Raw genomic sequence first — 15,000 nt, 5'->3', positions numbered from 1 at the left:
TTAGAATTTTTTTAAAGAGTCTTATTTCTTAGCAGTTTTCTTCTGGAACCACTGGCTTTTCTGGTTTACCCATTCTTTGGCTACAGACTTTCCTCAAATGTCTGGTGATTCTTCCTTGTCTGTTCATATTCATAAATGGAGATCTATGTGAGTGAGTACTGGTAGCCCCATAAGCCACCTCAGAATGTGTAAGATCTCACTTTCCTGACAGCAGTGGGCAGCCTTGCCCTGGGAGAAATGAAGGAGAAATGAGTAGACTTACATTCAAAGGAGGAACAGGGTCAGAGGTTGAACATCCACCTTGATGGAGGGCAGTGGCTCTGGGGGGCCGGGGCAGCCCAGCCCAGAATTCAGTTACCCTTGTGCCCACCACAGGGCACCTTGGGGAAGTTCCATGCTAAGCAGGTGCAAGGATGGGCCAGGGCCTAGGCTCTGTCCGCCCTCTAATCTCCTGCTGTCCCTGAGCCTGGGATTCTTCCAGAGCTTCTCAGTAAACCTTTTTTGCCTGCAGTGGCCTGAGGTCTCTTAAATTCTGAATATCCTTTCTGTTGAACTAATTGGTGTCTTCTAGAAATTTCTCAAATTAGGCATCTATTACTGATACTTTTCCTGGTTTTCATGAGATTGTGCACTTTTGCTTATTTAAAAAAATTTATCATTTTTAATTTTACTTGCTTTTATACTTATATCAACCATTTTGATGGAATTTGTGGAGGCAATCAAGGTAAATACATGAATTTTTTTTACCATGATTTAAAATCTCAAATCACTTAAGAATGTCAATACATGTCTGTGTGTTTGTGTGCGTATGCATACATGTAGGTCCTGTGTGTCCAGAATGAAATAAAATATTAACCATGATAATTATAGGGGTTCTAAGTTTAATAAAGGATGATGCTATTTTCTTTTCGCTTTTTTTTTAAATTTTTAATGTTTTTTTATTTTTGAGAGAGAGGGAGAGAGACACAGAGTGTGAGCAGGGGAGGAGCAGAGAGAGGGGGAGACACAGAATCCAAAGCAGACTCCAGGTTCTGAGCTGTCAGAACAGAGCCCAACATGGGGCTCGAACCCACAAACTGCGAGATCATGACCTGAGCCGAAGTTGGGTGCTTAACCAACTGAGCCACCCAGGTACCCCTTGTTTGTTTGTTTTTAAGTTTATTTATTTTGAGAGACAGACAGAGAGAGAGAGAGAGAGAGAGAGAGGGAGGGAGCAGGGGAGGGGCCAAGAGAGAAGGTGAGAGAGAATCCCAAGCAGGATCTGTGCTGATAGAACCACGAGATCATGACCTGAGCCGAAATCAAAAGTTGACCGCTCAGGGCCATCTTGTATTTCCCTAAGTTTCTACAATGGCTGTATATTCCCATTTTGCTCTTTTTGTTATTGTTCTGTGTTTTTTTTTGGATGCTATAAATCTTTTTTATAAAAAGCTCACTTAACGTAAAATTCATCACTTTAAGAGCGTACAATTCAGGGGTTTTTAGTATATTCACAAAAGTGTATAACCATCATCACAATCAGTGTTGGACCACCTTCATCACCAATCAGTGTGTGGACCACCCCCCAAAATCCTGTATCCGTTAGCAGCCACTCTCATTCCCCTCTCTTCACGCCCCCGTCAACCAGTAATCCTTCCGTCTCTATCGGTTTGTCCGTTCCAGGGACATAAATGGGATCATCCGCTATGTGGCACTGTGTGTCTGACTTCCTTCACTTAGCACAGTGCTCTCCAGGGTCGTCCTTGTACCATGTGTCAGTACTTCATTCCCTTCCATGACTGGATAATATGCCACTGCATGGATATACCACACTTTACTCATCCACTCATCAGTTGATGGACATTTAAGTTGTTTCTACTTTTTGGTTATCATCCGCAATCCTGCTATGAACCTCGAACACAAACTTCTATTCTTTAACGATATAAACAATACTGCTTTAGAAAAATGACAAAATATCCTTTCAAAGACTGTCGATAAATCAAACTTCCCCCCTTAAACATACGGTTTTACTATACTCTGAAAGCCTCATACCTGCAAATACCTGGACAGAATAAATTAACTAGTAATAAACAAACATCCTTGCATTAACTGGAAGTCAACTAATGAGCCTGATCTTCTCAACACAGTGAAGGTACACACGTATGTTAATAACGTATATGGAATTTACAATCCTTATTTCAGAACAGATCTTCCTTTTAAGAATAACATCGTAGAATCTATTTCATTCTGTCACATGCAACATTCAGAAAACAATACTTGTGCACTGAATTAAAACCTGCCCGGATCAGGAGAAGAGAAAAAAAAAATTCTGTTTTGCTGCCCGCTCACAGAGTGCAACCTTTAGAAAGGGATTATTTCCCTTACATTTTCATCAGGGACTGGCAAAGAAAAGTATATCATGTTATTACAGAGCCTGGAAATGTAATGACTTCCAGGTTGCTAAGCAACGGTGCAATGTTAAAGGCCCCAGTATCTGTGATCTCTAGAGACACTCTCAAATTTCATTAAAACCTGCTCATAACCATTACACAAAAGGTCCATGTGGAGTTTATAAACAGGTTTAGTTCCTTGACATAATAATGAAAGAATAAAAAAAAAAAAAAAAAAAGCAAGTGGCATCCAAACTTCTGTGGCACTTAAAACTAAATCTTTTGGACACCCAGCTAATGAAATCTATAATGTTTCTAGGAGCATTCATAGAAAGCAAATACTATCAGTTTATGGTAAATAAAAGCAGTTAACATCTTAAGAAATGACACTGTGTAGAACTTTGAGTCTATGAGGAAAGGATAAAAATACATCTTAGGTGTGAATCAGGAAGGGAGGCAAGGATAATTTGAAATGAGACTCCCAATCATCATTTGCTTCAAGGAGGGTCATGAGAGTGGCAACAAGAAAGCGAGATGCCACAGGAAATAATTCTCGGGAACGCTTTCAAAACATTTCCTTTGGCAGTGGTGTTGGCAAAGCCAACCCTGAAAACAGAAAAAGTTATGGCAGGTCTCAGCAACAGTCCCACGGGTACCCCTGGGATGCTTGTGTGGGATGCTGGCTGAACACCCTAAGATGCTAATGAGACTTGATCTCTCTGTACCACACACGTGGGCCACTAACCTCCTCAACCATCTCCCGAGCTTCTAGGGAGAAAGAGCGGAAGGAGACTGTGTCGTTTGCGTAGCCTTACTCATCAACCCTGCAAATCGACATATTAAAATGTCAGAATAAATGTCTATTGACATAGATCAGGAGGGTCACTTATTACGATGGTGGACTTTAAAGGCAAATTCTTTAATGCAAACTATGACTGTAGGTGGGATCATCAAATTTACTAAGTTAAAAGGGTCGTTACAGGGTGGCAGAGGGTTCTGATTACCTGAATATTTATTTTCAAAACCCTTGTCCCCAGGCACTCTGAAGGAGCTGGGAAGCACACAACCTTGGGACAGGAATAAGTTCACCGCACGTACCGAAGTGCTCCGCTGGGCCTGGGCAAAATGTTTTTTCCTAGTCAGTATATTTGCAGTACACAAATCAATTGCAAAATGAAAATTCACATCTTGCGAAAGATACGCGATTTCATTAAGTTTCATTCATGATTTCGTTAAATCATTGCCAGCGATGGTGGAAGAATCACACCCAAAGCCTTTGAAGAGTGAAGGTTTGACAGCTAGAAAGCCTGGATGAGCACCAGCTGAGGAAGGGGAAAATATCTTCAGGTGTGATGACAGGACAGGCATTTCAAAAGGGAACACTAATTTGAATCGCGACGGAAAACTGATGAAGGCCCTAAACAGACCTTAAACCAGTCAAAGACGGTGCTGAGAAGGTTGAACGTCTAGACTATTATAACGTGCCATCACTCAGGTGTGATGATGTGAAAGATGGCACACAAAAAAAGGCCACAATCACTGGTAGAGCCCCACGTGATGGAGGGAAGGGCCAGGCTTCAGGCCACCCTGGCAGGGCTCGGGTGGGAATTGCAAACTCAGAAGCAACGTCAGCCCTCTGCTGTCATGGGTGGAATGCTCTCGGTGGGGTCACCTCTGTCCTGGCTGGAGTCAGGGGGACGCAGGCGCTCTCTCTCAGCCTCACCCATCATGTCTGCCTGGGACAGTCGGGACGAACGTCCTCATGCCCTTCATTCTAGTTCACATTGGTCACTATGCAAAGCCTGGTCTCCCCCTTCCCCTGGACCGTCATACACAAAAGGCTCCGCACAGACCTTTCTTGGGCTCCCTGCCCACTCCTCCTCTTGAACTTTGCGCACTGTGCCCTTTGGATAGTCGCCAGCAAAATCTCTTGTATCTCCAGTCTCTTCCCAGGATATTCTTTTCGCTTTGTTGCTCTAACTGAAACTGGGCTTTTCCCTCAGGAGGCTGCTTCCTCTGAAGGTGTCTCTCACACCCCTTGAACCACTGGGCTTGGAGGTGGCTCCTTGGGTCTCACCAACACTTGCCGACCATTCTCCATCCCTCCTCTGTTCCCCCATTCTCCAGCTTTAAATCCACTGTCACCAGAGAATGCCATTGGCTGCTCTTCCCTGTTGCAATTACTGTGGATCTCTTGGTCCTCGGCTCTCTGTCCTTGTCCTCAACACCATTCCTGTCACAGCACTTGGCAGCATCAATGTCCAAAGAGAGGATCCCTCGAGCACCGCTCAGTTCTTTGGCTTTCTGCCCAATGACCTTGGACCCCTTCGCCCTTCAGACACTCACTCCTGTGGTTTTACCCTAGACCTGGTCATTACCATTAGCTGTGGCCCTCCAGAATCCACATGTAAACATCCCATGCTCTGGTCACCACCTCCCACCATTCTTCTCTCCAGTCTAGACCTCTCTTACTTGGAACTCCAGACCTATGGATACAAGAGCCAACTAGACACTCCCACCTGGATGTCTGACAGGCAGCTCACATGTAAAATATCCAAAACTGAGCTTTTGATTTCCCCTCTTTCCCCAAACCAGCTCCCCTTGAGTTCTGGCCGTCTAGAGCCTGGCGTAGACCAAAACTGGAACCATCTTTGGCTATTCTCTTTGTCTTGGCCTATATCCAATCTGTTGGCAAACACTCTTGGTTCCACTTTCAAGACTTGTCTAAAATATAAATATAATTTGTCTAAAATATCATGCAAGCCATGATCAGGACTCCCCTGGACTGCAGTAAGGTCCCGACACCTCTTACCTTCAATCTTTATGACTATTCTCAACGCAGCAACCGGGGCATCCCAGCTCTCTGCTCAAAACCCTCAGGATAAAGGCCAGTCTCTCCAAAGGCTTAAAGGGCCTCAAGGACTTCCTCCCTCCACCACACCCCCTCCCTGTTATCCCCCCTCACATCTTACATGCCTCCTTTTCACTCAGATGTCACCTCAGGAAGACATTCCCTGAGCACATCAAGTTGCAAATGTCCCGTTCTACTTATTTCTTTACTGCCATATTTTTCTTCTTAGTGCTTTCACTACCTAAAATATAATATAGCTGTATTTATAGCTACATGGTTATCATCTCCTTCTCCCAGGAAGCTCCAGCAGAGCAGGGATTTTTGTCTGTGTTGTTCCCTGCTGCGTCCTCAAGCCTTTAGAACTCTGTCTGCCACAGAGTAGGCACTTAATACCTACTTGTTGAGTGGTTACTCTTAGTGAAGACCTTTCCTGCATAGTGTTGCAAAACACTAGGTAGTAACTCTTTATCAGAATGCCTTATAATGTTGGGGCGCCTGGGTGGCTCAGTTGGTTAAGCGCCCAACTTTGGCTCAGATCATGGTCTTGGGGTTTGTGAGTTTGAGCCCCGCATCGGGCTCTGTGCTGACAGCTCAGAGCCTGGAGCCTGCTTCGGATTCTGTGTCTCCCTCTCTCTCTCTGCCCCTCCCCGACTCACACTCTGTCTCTCTCTCCTTCAAAAATAAACAAACATTTAAAAAAAAAGAACGCCTTATAATGTTGTCAAAAGACAATTCACTTTAATAAACTCTATTTTTTTGAGATCAATCCCAATCACACATCCTATCATTATTTCCCACAATTGTTAGGTGACTCATTTACATGACTTTACATTAAGTGCGTATTTTTCCAATATCACTTATTCTGGAATAAAAAGGAACTCCTGTGTTACAAAATAATATGCCTAAACTTGGTCAAGTACTTCTGTTGATCAATTACTTCAAAAAAAAAAAAAAAAAAAAGGAGGTCATAATATACCTTTAAACTCAAGTTATCCAAAAGCTTTTTAAAATACTCTCTTGGATATTTAAAATAGCAGCTGAAAAACATGTTTTTAATCTTTAGCTTTTTCTATGATTATTTAAAAACTGAAAACCTGAAACCAAATTCTGGTTCTACCTACCTACCTACCTACCTGAGATACAGAGATAGAATGAGCAGGGGAGGGGGAGGGGGGAGAGAGAGGGGGAGGGGGAGAGAGAGAGAGAGAGAGAGAGAGAGAGAGAGAGAGAGAGGCAGGCTCCGCACTGTCGGCATGGAGCCTGATGCAAAGCTTGAACTCATGAACCGTGAGATCATGACCTGAACTGAAACCAAGAGTGGGACACTTAACCAACTAAGCCATCCAGGCGCCCCTCTGGTTCTTTGTTATATACAGTGAATCACCTTGAAAACCATCTTTTTTTTTAAGGAAAGAAACATATTCCTATGAATATGTTCAAATATGAACTGGATATTACCAATATTCCTATGAATATAATGTAGATATTAACTACTGTTTCCTTCAATGGATGCAATTCATTTCTTAAAATTAATATAGATCATATAAAGGAATATTATATGTAAAATATTTTAAAAATAAAAAATTTTGAAATATTTAATGTAGGCGTCCAGAAGGGAAGGGTCCAGAACGATGTTCTTTGTTGTCCACATCCACAAGGAGGTATTTTTCAAACATGTCCATCCTAATACTTAACACACTTTGAGTGCTCGTTATTTTGAGATGGTTTCGTTAAAAGCATGTCATTAAGGAAATCCCACCAAGAGTCTGCAGCATTTTGCACACAGCAACAGCTTCACAGTGGGGTTGATGATGGTCAGAATGAACACTAAAAATCAGGAAAATGCCAGGGTGAGTCATAATCACTATAATTTGAACCAGAGAATAAGTCCCTATAAATGGGAATATTCTAGGTTTGAATTAATAAATCATCCCTCAGAGTAAGCTCCTTTATTTTTTGTTTCTTTTTCCTTATCCCCCCACCCCCCCTCCAACCTTGGTTGTTAGGAGGCAGAACATAAAACAATTCCAAAGGCCCTTAGCTTTTTATTTACCATTTATACTGGGTGCATTGTCCGGGAATTAATATTGGGAAGAAAGCAGCATTTCTGACAGGTCTTCCCTCATTTTGAGGGATATTCTACCTGTTGCCAAGGATGGCACTTTGGTCCTTCCCATGCTTCATATGTTCCCTCTCTCATGCTTACAAATCACCTATTTCCTTTGCTCTGTGAACATTATCCCATTTACACAGTTTTTACTCTTTGGTTTAAACAGCTGTGAGGACTACAGATATTCACACAGTGCCAACGTCTCTCTCCGAGGGTTACTTTGTACCATACCTGCAAGATGGAGAGATGTGGCGGACAGCCCTTTAACCAAGCAGTCAAACTCAGCCCACAAGTGGGGCAGCCTGGCATCATGTACTTCTTACGGGATACATCATGAGGGACCACTGCCAGTGAGATATTCCAACCAAAAATGTCGTGAGGAAACAATCACATGTTCCAGAATGTTGGACATTCTACCAGACGACAGACTCCGGCACTTTAAAAAGTCAATTTCATAGGAGGAGAAAAACAAAACGCAGAAGACTCTTCCAGAAAAAAAAAAGAGACTAAAGGGTGCCTGGCCGGCTCCATTAGAAGAGCACGTGACTCTTGATCTCAGGGTTGCAAGTTTGAGCGCCATGTTGAGGGTGGAGATTACTTGGGAAAAAAAGGGAGAGGGAGAGGGAGAGAGAGAGAGAGAGAGAGAGAGACTAAGAACACAATTAAATTCAGTATGTGAGCCTTGACTAGAATATGGTTCTGAAAAAGAGGTACAAAAGCCATTGTTTTACACCTAGGAAAATCAAATATGAATTGGACATTACTAATATTAACAAGTTGTTATTTTCGTGGGTGTGATAATGTTGTAGCTAGGGGCCAAGTGTCATGATGCTTTCATATTTGCATAATTCAGAAAACACAGACACACAGAAATAGAAAGGATGGTAAAATGGTAACAATTCTGATAATTCTTGATTACATGAGTTCTTTTATCTTTTCTGTGGTTTTGAAACTTTTGTAATAAAAAGGTGGGTAGAAGTATTGTCAATGGCAATCTCTTTAGAGAAAGTAAGGAACAATTCTTTTTTTTTTTTTTTTTCCTTTCTCTCTAGAAGAATCTGAGGAAGTGAGTAGGGGTGCTGGACCTCTTGAAGAAAAGTCAAAACAGAAGGAAAATTATGGTGCCCAGGGGCCACACACATCAGACTGGGAAAGAAGCCGGGAAGGTGACCAGCTTAGTCCTGAGGAGCCTCTACATGGGAAGGGAAGGAGGGAGCAGGTGCATGTAGGAAATGTGGGACAAGATGAGTCATGTTCAAAGTGGATTTTAAGGAAGCTTCCTGTGTTACGTGCACATCCTGAAGAAATCTATGGCAAAGAGCCACATGTCCCCTCAGCAAGACAGATGTCTCCACCCTGAGAGGGACTGGCTATCGAGGACTCTATTCCACTGGCCACTTGCTTCCTGGTTCCGTCTTTCTTAAAAGTTCAGGAAGGCTTCCTCAGGGAATTAAGTAAAAATTCTAGGCGTGGTGCCTGGGTAGCTGAGTCGGTTAAATGTCGATTCTTGATTTCGGCTCAGGTCGTGACCTCAAGGTTTGTGAGTTCGAGACCCATGTTGGGCTCCACAGTGACAGTGCAGAGTCTGCTTGGGATTCTTTCTCTCTGTCTCTCAACTCCTCCCCACCTCAAAAATAAATAAATAAACTTAAAAAAAATTCTAGGCAAGACATTTCTTTTCTTTGTTGGAAACAGAAAATTCAGTCATTCATAGAGTTCCCAATTACTTTGCAACCATATGGTAATCACTGGTGGAGAATGCTTTATCCAGTGTAACTACAAATGGATGTGTGTGAATTCAGAGAAAGATCCCCCTTGGAAGAGCCTCTCTCAGAGTTTCAGAACAACCTTCTTAAGTGACCAGATTTCACAAAAAAATGATTACATTTACTTTCTACTCATTTGGGTGCATTGTGTTTCTCTTGAAAATTTCATTGGTTTCACACCAATCTCCCTTTTTCCTTAAAGAAAATAAGGCAAGAACAGAAGATCTTATCATGAGAAAAATAAGCTAGGAGGGAGACAGGAATCATTTTGCCTTTTTGTTATACCTCAAGAAGCATTTCTTTACTTTTCTAATAGAAATTAGGTCCCTCTTTGGGGCACCTGGGTGGCTGAGTTGGTTGAGCAACTGACTCTTGGTTTTGGCTCAGGTCATGATTTCGCAGTTTTTGAGTTTGAGCCCCTCATCCAGCTCTGCGCTATTAGCTTGGGACTCTCTCTCTCTCTCTCTCTCTCTCTCTCTCTTCCCCTTCCCCCACTGTCTGTTTCTCTTTCTCTCAAAATAAATAAATAAACTTAAAAAAAAAAAATGAGGTCCTTTCTGATCCTAAATCTCCAGCTCATCCTAGTCCTACAATAGAAAAAGAATGGCTGCAGAATTTCCAGTTTCCTATGTGCTCTCCTCGAAGCCTTAAAGCCTCTGCACATGAAGAAATGTGGTCACGCTGATTTTTGGTGACAGAGCAGCTCTCTTCTCAGGGCGGAATGAAAGGACCAGGGGACATGCATGAGAATCTGGAAGGAAAATGATAGCATAGGGAGGTTTCCTGAAAGCTGTAGGGTAAAAGGGGCTCCAAGGCGTAGATATTTGTAATAATCTTTAACACTAAGCATCTTCATAGAGCACTCCCAAGTTGCACTCCTGTCACCTCTGCCACACCAGGTAGACAGGTAGGCAGGTGACAGGAGTCAGATACATCAAGCAGGTCTCAATCACCCTCCAACGGATCACTTCTCTGCTTTCATAAAGTAGTCGTCTACCCTTAAGCCAGTTTTATAGAACAAGTCTGTGGCAGTTTATGAGTAGTCAATATTTTGGGTGTTGAAATAAGCTAGCTTTAATTAAGAGACAAGTCGCTAATCTATAATCATTACCCTGGGAAAACTCCCATTGATATCACGTTTAAGGGGTAGGTAAACATGGGAGTGGCTTGAAGGAGTCCATCATATTTTTAAAGCTAAAACACAAAGTATAATTACGACACCTCCCAACTTTCTGGTAAATTGCAATAGATAATTAAATTCTTAGGTTTATTCAACATCTTCTGGATGTTCTAAATACAGCCTAAATAAGGAAGAGCACCCCAGGGGCAGAACATATCCCAACTCCATTAGCACGAATTAAACATTCTCTATCTTGAATGGGTTACTGAAAATTGTGGTTTTAGGAAGTAAGTGTCCCAGGCTTGGGACCATAAACAGATATTTCAAGAACTCAGGCCTTTTGTGTGACTCATTGGGAAGAAAGTGGCACATTATTCCCCAGGACAGCTCTCTGAAGACCGTGGTTTACTGGTCGCAGACATGCTCCTTCCCTGGTCTTGTGAATTATGCGGCCACATGTATTTTGGAGGCCACCCTCTCCGGATGAAACCAGCAAGGTCACCTGGCTTCAGAGAAGAGAGGGTACTCCTCTGTCATGCCGTGGTAGCCCCACGGCACAGGGAAGTGTTCCTAGAGGGAGTGTGCCTTAGTGAATGTCCTTGGAGGAAGGTCCTAGGGAGCTTCTTTTCCCTCTTAACTTCTTACAGTCAGGAGGCTACACCAGTCAGGCCTCCTTAATCCAAATACTGACACCAGGTAGTAAGCCTAGAATGATCCCTGCTTCTCTGTCAAATCTGGTTCCTTCAGTATTGTGAGCTGAGGTGAGCCTGAGACACTGGCCTCCATAAAGCCACAAGGAATCTTTGCTTACAATCCTCTATCTTTTGAGTTCCTGTCCTCTACGCATCCGTCTATACAACCTCATCCACTCCTCAGAAACTTGGCAGGGATACCATGGAGGAGACTGGAACATCAGACTCTGGGCTAACTAAATGCCTTCTGAGGTCCCTCTCAGTCTGACCCATGCACCTATAAAGCACTAAAATGAGCTCACAATACACACTGAACAGCAAAAGCTAAAATCTGCCAATAACAAAGGCAGAGATTTTATAGACATTTCTTACTCGGCTCAGTGGATACTTACTTATTAAATATCTATTATATGCCAGCTACTATGATAAAGCTTTATTTCCCAGTTCAGATCACTGTAATTCAATTAGATGCTGCCAGTGCCCTTTTGTTTCAGAGGCCAGAATTTCCTACTTCCAACAAATAGTGTCTAAACTCCAAATTCTACTAAAATTGCTCCTGGAACTGTCTGGTCTTTCCTGGCCCTTTTCTTATGTCTCCCATTCTAACTTCATAAATTTCAGATTCTGTGCTCAGGATGTGCTTCTTTCTTTCCATGTGTGGATGACGAACACATTCCTCTACATTCAGCTCGAACATCATGTCCTTGCCAACTTCATCCCTAAAGGGATGGTCCCTGTGGAACTTTGCTGCCCTCTCCACTGCAGCGCTGACTGCATTGCAATGAAGCTGGGTGTTTTTCTATCTCTCTAGTTAGAGACCCTTGAGAATAGGGAGCAGGAAAATGTTTTACTATCTTAGTATCCTCGGTGCCCTGCTTGCACGTAGGAAGAATTTTATTACTTATTGTTCTATGAATGAAAGCATAAATCTCTCAGGTGCTTTCTAGATCAAAATTTGGTCAAAGTCAGCTTGATGAACGCCCACAGAGTCCATGTCAGTACTGGGCAGAGCAGTGGCAGGGAGGCTTGGAAAGGGCACGGGCAAGGAGCAATCCAACTGGGGCTGATGGGAGCTCGGCCATCTCCTAGTTGGTGGCCATGGGGACATTATCACTCAAGTTCTCTGAGTCTTAGTTTTTAACATGTAAAACGGGAGTGATCCCTGGGGCTGGTTTCTAGGGCTTCTGTTAAATGAGACAATGTACCAAAAGTTCTTAACACAGGGACGAGTACAGAACTATAAACATCTGCTGAGAATCCTTTACGGGTCAGGCACTATAACACGATGAAGATACAATGGTATCTTCACGCACAAAAATAAACTCAAAATGGATCACAGACCTCCATGTGAGACCTGAAACCATTAAAATCTTAGAAGAGAGCACAGGTAATAATGTCTCTGACATCAGCCATGGAAATCTTTTTCTAGATATGTCTCCTCAGGCAAGGGAAACAAAAGCAAAAATAAACTATTAGGACTACGTCAAACTAAAAAGCTTCTGCACAGCAAAGGAAACAATCAACAAAAAACATAAAGAGAATCTACCAAAAGACAGAAGATATTTGGAAATGATATATTCCATAAGAGGTTAATAACCAAAATACATAAAGACCTCATACAACTCAAACAATTTGATTAAAAAATGGGCAAAGGACCTGAACGGACATTTTCCCAAGGAAGACATACAGATGGCCAATAGACATATGGAAAGATGCTCTACATCACTACTCGGCAGGAAAATGCAAGTCAAATCACAATGAAAGATCATCTCACATCTGTCACAATGGCTAGAATCAAAAAGAAAATAACAAGTTTTGGTGAGGATGAAGAGAAAAGGAAACCCTTGTGCTCTACTGGTGTGGATGTAAATTGGTGCAGCCACTATGGAAAACAGTGTAGAGGTCTGGTAATTCCTGGGGAAGGTAATTCCAGGTAATTTCACTGCTGGGTATTTAACCAAAGAAAATGAAAACACTTATTTGAAAAAGATACATGCACCCCTATGTTTATTGCAGCATTATTTATAATAGCCAAGATATGGAAGTAACCTAAGTATCCATTGACAGATGAATAGATAAAGAAGAAATGTGTGTGTGTGTATGGATGTGTGTGTGTATGTGTGTGTGTATGCCTGTGCATGTGTCTTTGTGTGTGCATATACATGTATATACACTATATATATCTACAATGAAATATATATAATATATACACATAATGGAATATTATTCCACCATAAAAAAGAATGAAATCTTGCCATTTACAACAGCATGGATGGACCTAGAGAGTATTATGTTAAGCAAAGTAAGTCAGATAGAGAAAGAAGAATACCACATGATTTTACTTATATGTGGAATCTATGACACAAAACAAACAAAAACAGAAACAGACTCATCAACACAGGGAACAACCCGGTGGTTGCCTGAGGGAAGGGGATGGTGGATGGGCGCGATAGGTAAAGATAATCAAGACGTACCAACTTCCATTTATAAAATAAATACGTCTGTCTTTCTCTGCACCAGAAATGAAGTGGATACGTTGCAAAAAAATAAAAATTAAAATTAAAAAATCAAATAAATAAATAAATAAATAAATAAATAAATAAATAAATAAAAATACGTCACAGAAATGAAAAGTACAGCACAGGGAATATAGCCAATAATATTATAATAACTTTGTATGGTGACAGATAACTACACTTATCCTGGTGAACCATGTGTGATGCGGAGAATTGTTGAGTCACCCACCGTGCTGCACGCCTGAAAGTAATAACACTGTCCATCGATGCTTCAATTAAAAAAAAAAGAATACATATGTTACTACAAACAAAAAAAAAAAAAAATGAAAGTGCTCAAAAAAAATGATGGGGGCTTGTTGAAAGGCACAGCAGACATCCAGAAGAGGTTCCCACTGGCCAGATCATAGGAAGCAGATTACAACAAACTGAATAAAAGAAAAATCCATGAGTCTATCTTGATAATAGAAAAAGGCCAGAAATAAATGGGGCAGAAAAGGTGGAAACAACCCACATGTCCATCAACAGATGAAAAGATAAACAAAATGGGGTCTATATACAAAACAGAGTATTACTCAGCTTTAAAAAGGAAGGAAATTCTGACGCAGGCTACAACGTGGACGAACCCTGAGGACATTACACACGAAGTGAAATGAGCCAGACATCAAAGGGCAAACACTGTAGGATTTTGCTCGTATCATATAAGGGACCTGGAATAGACAGAGACAGAAACTGGGATGCACATTACACCACTGAACGGTGCAACCGAGCTGGTTGAGATGGTGAATTTTATGTTTTATAGATACATATGTATCACATATATTTACCACAGTTAAAAAAGAAAAAGTAAGAACAGCACCAGAAATGACTTCTGTTTTCACATACATGGTCAAAGTCACTCAGATTCCACTTTTCTTCCACAGACGGAATCTAACTGGCCGTGTCAGAAACGGTAAAGAAATAATCTTAGGGTAAATGTTATCTCCCTTCTAATCTGTCACCCATAACCTGCCCTGCAGATTCGGCTGGGTCATTCACTACAGCTACCTATCGAATGGCACAGAAGTTGTCTTGAACCTAAGTCTCTGTAGCATCCACAGACTTCGCTCCCAATGGACCCCTCAAGATAAGTGGGTCTAGAGGTGAACACAGATTGACAAGCCAGAACATGACACAGATGAAGAAGGCCTCCACTCCATCCTTAAGTTCAACAAGAGCTACTATATATAACGGCTTTCCCAACCAGCAGAATATTTACCGTAAAAAGAAAAGGAGTCAGTCGTCAAAAGTATTTCCAAACAAACATCAGCTATATACACTTGTAAAATAGAAAACAAAACAAATGGGGCAAAAAGGAAATTTTTCCTTAAGGTAGAATACTAGGAGTTAGAAATGCTGGGTGTTAGAAAATCCCCATCTTAAACCTTTACATTAAAAATAATGGCTACCATTGACTAAACCCAGTGACCAAAATCAGCATCACCAGTGAAGGGGCAAATAGAGATCATGAGCCTTGAAATGGGGGGAAATGAGAAAGGCACGATAACCCTTCTGGGGTTTTCCTGAATCTAATCATCAG

General features: G+C 41.8%; 1 protein-coding gene across 8 annotated transcripts in view; it reads right to left on the bottom strand.

Moving 5' to 3' along the window:
• ULK4 (unc-51 like kinase 4) overlaps positions 1–15,000 on the bottom strand; it is a 577,302-nt gene that overhangs the window by 101,374 nt on the left and 460,928 nt on the right. The gene's annotated exons all lie outside the window — the stretch shown is intronic.

The sequence above is a fragment of the Panthera onca genome, chromosome C2 (assembly GCF_046562875.1).
Source record: "Panthera onca isolate mPanOnc1 chromosome C2, mPanOnc1 haplotype 2, whole genome shotgun sequence".
In the NCBI taxonomy this organism is placed as follows: domain Eukaryota; kingdom Metazoa; phylum Chordata; class Mammalia; order Carnivora; family Felidae; genus Panthera; species Panthera onca.
The sequence above is the reverse complement of the archived record's forward strand: the minus strand, read 5'-3'. Positions and strand labels throughout refer to the sequence as shown.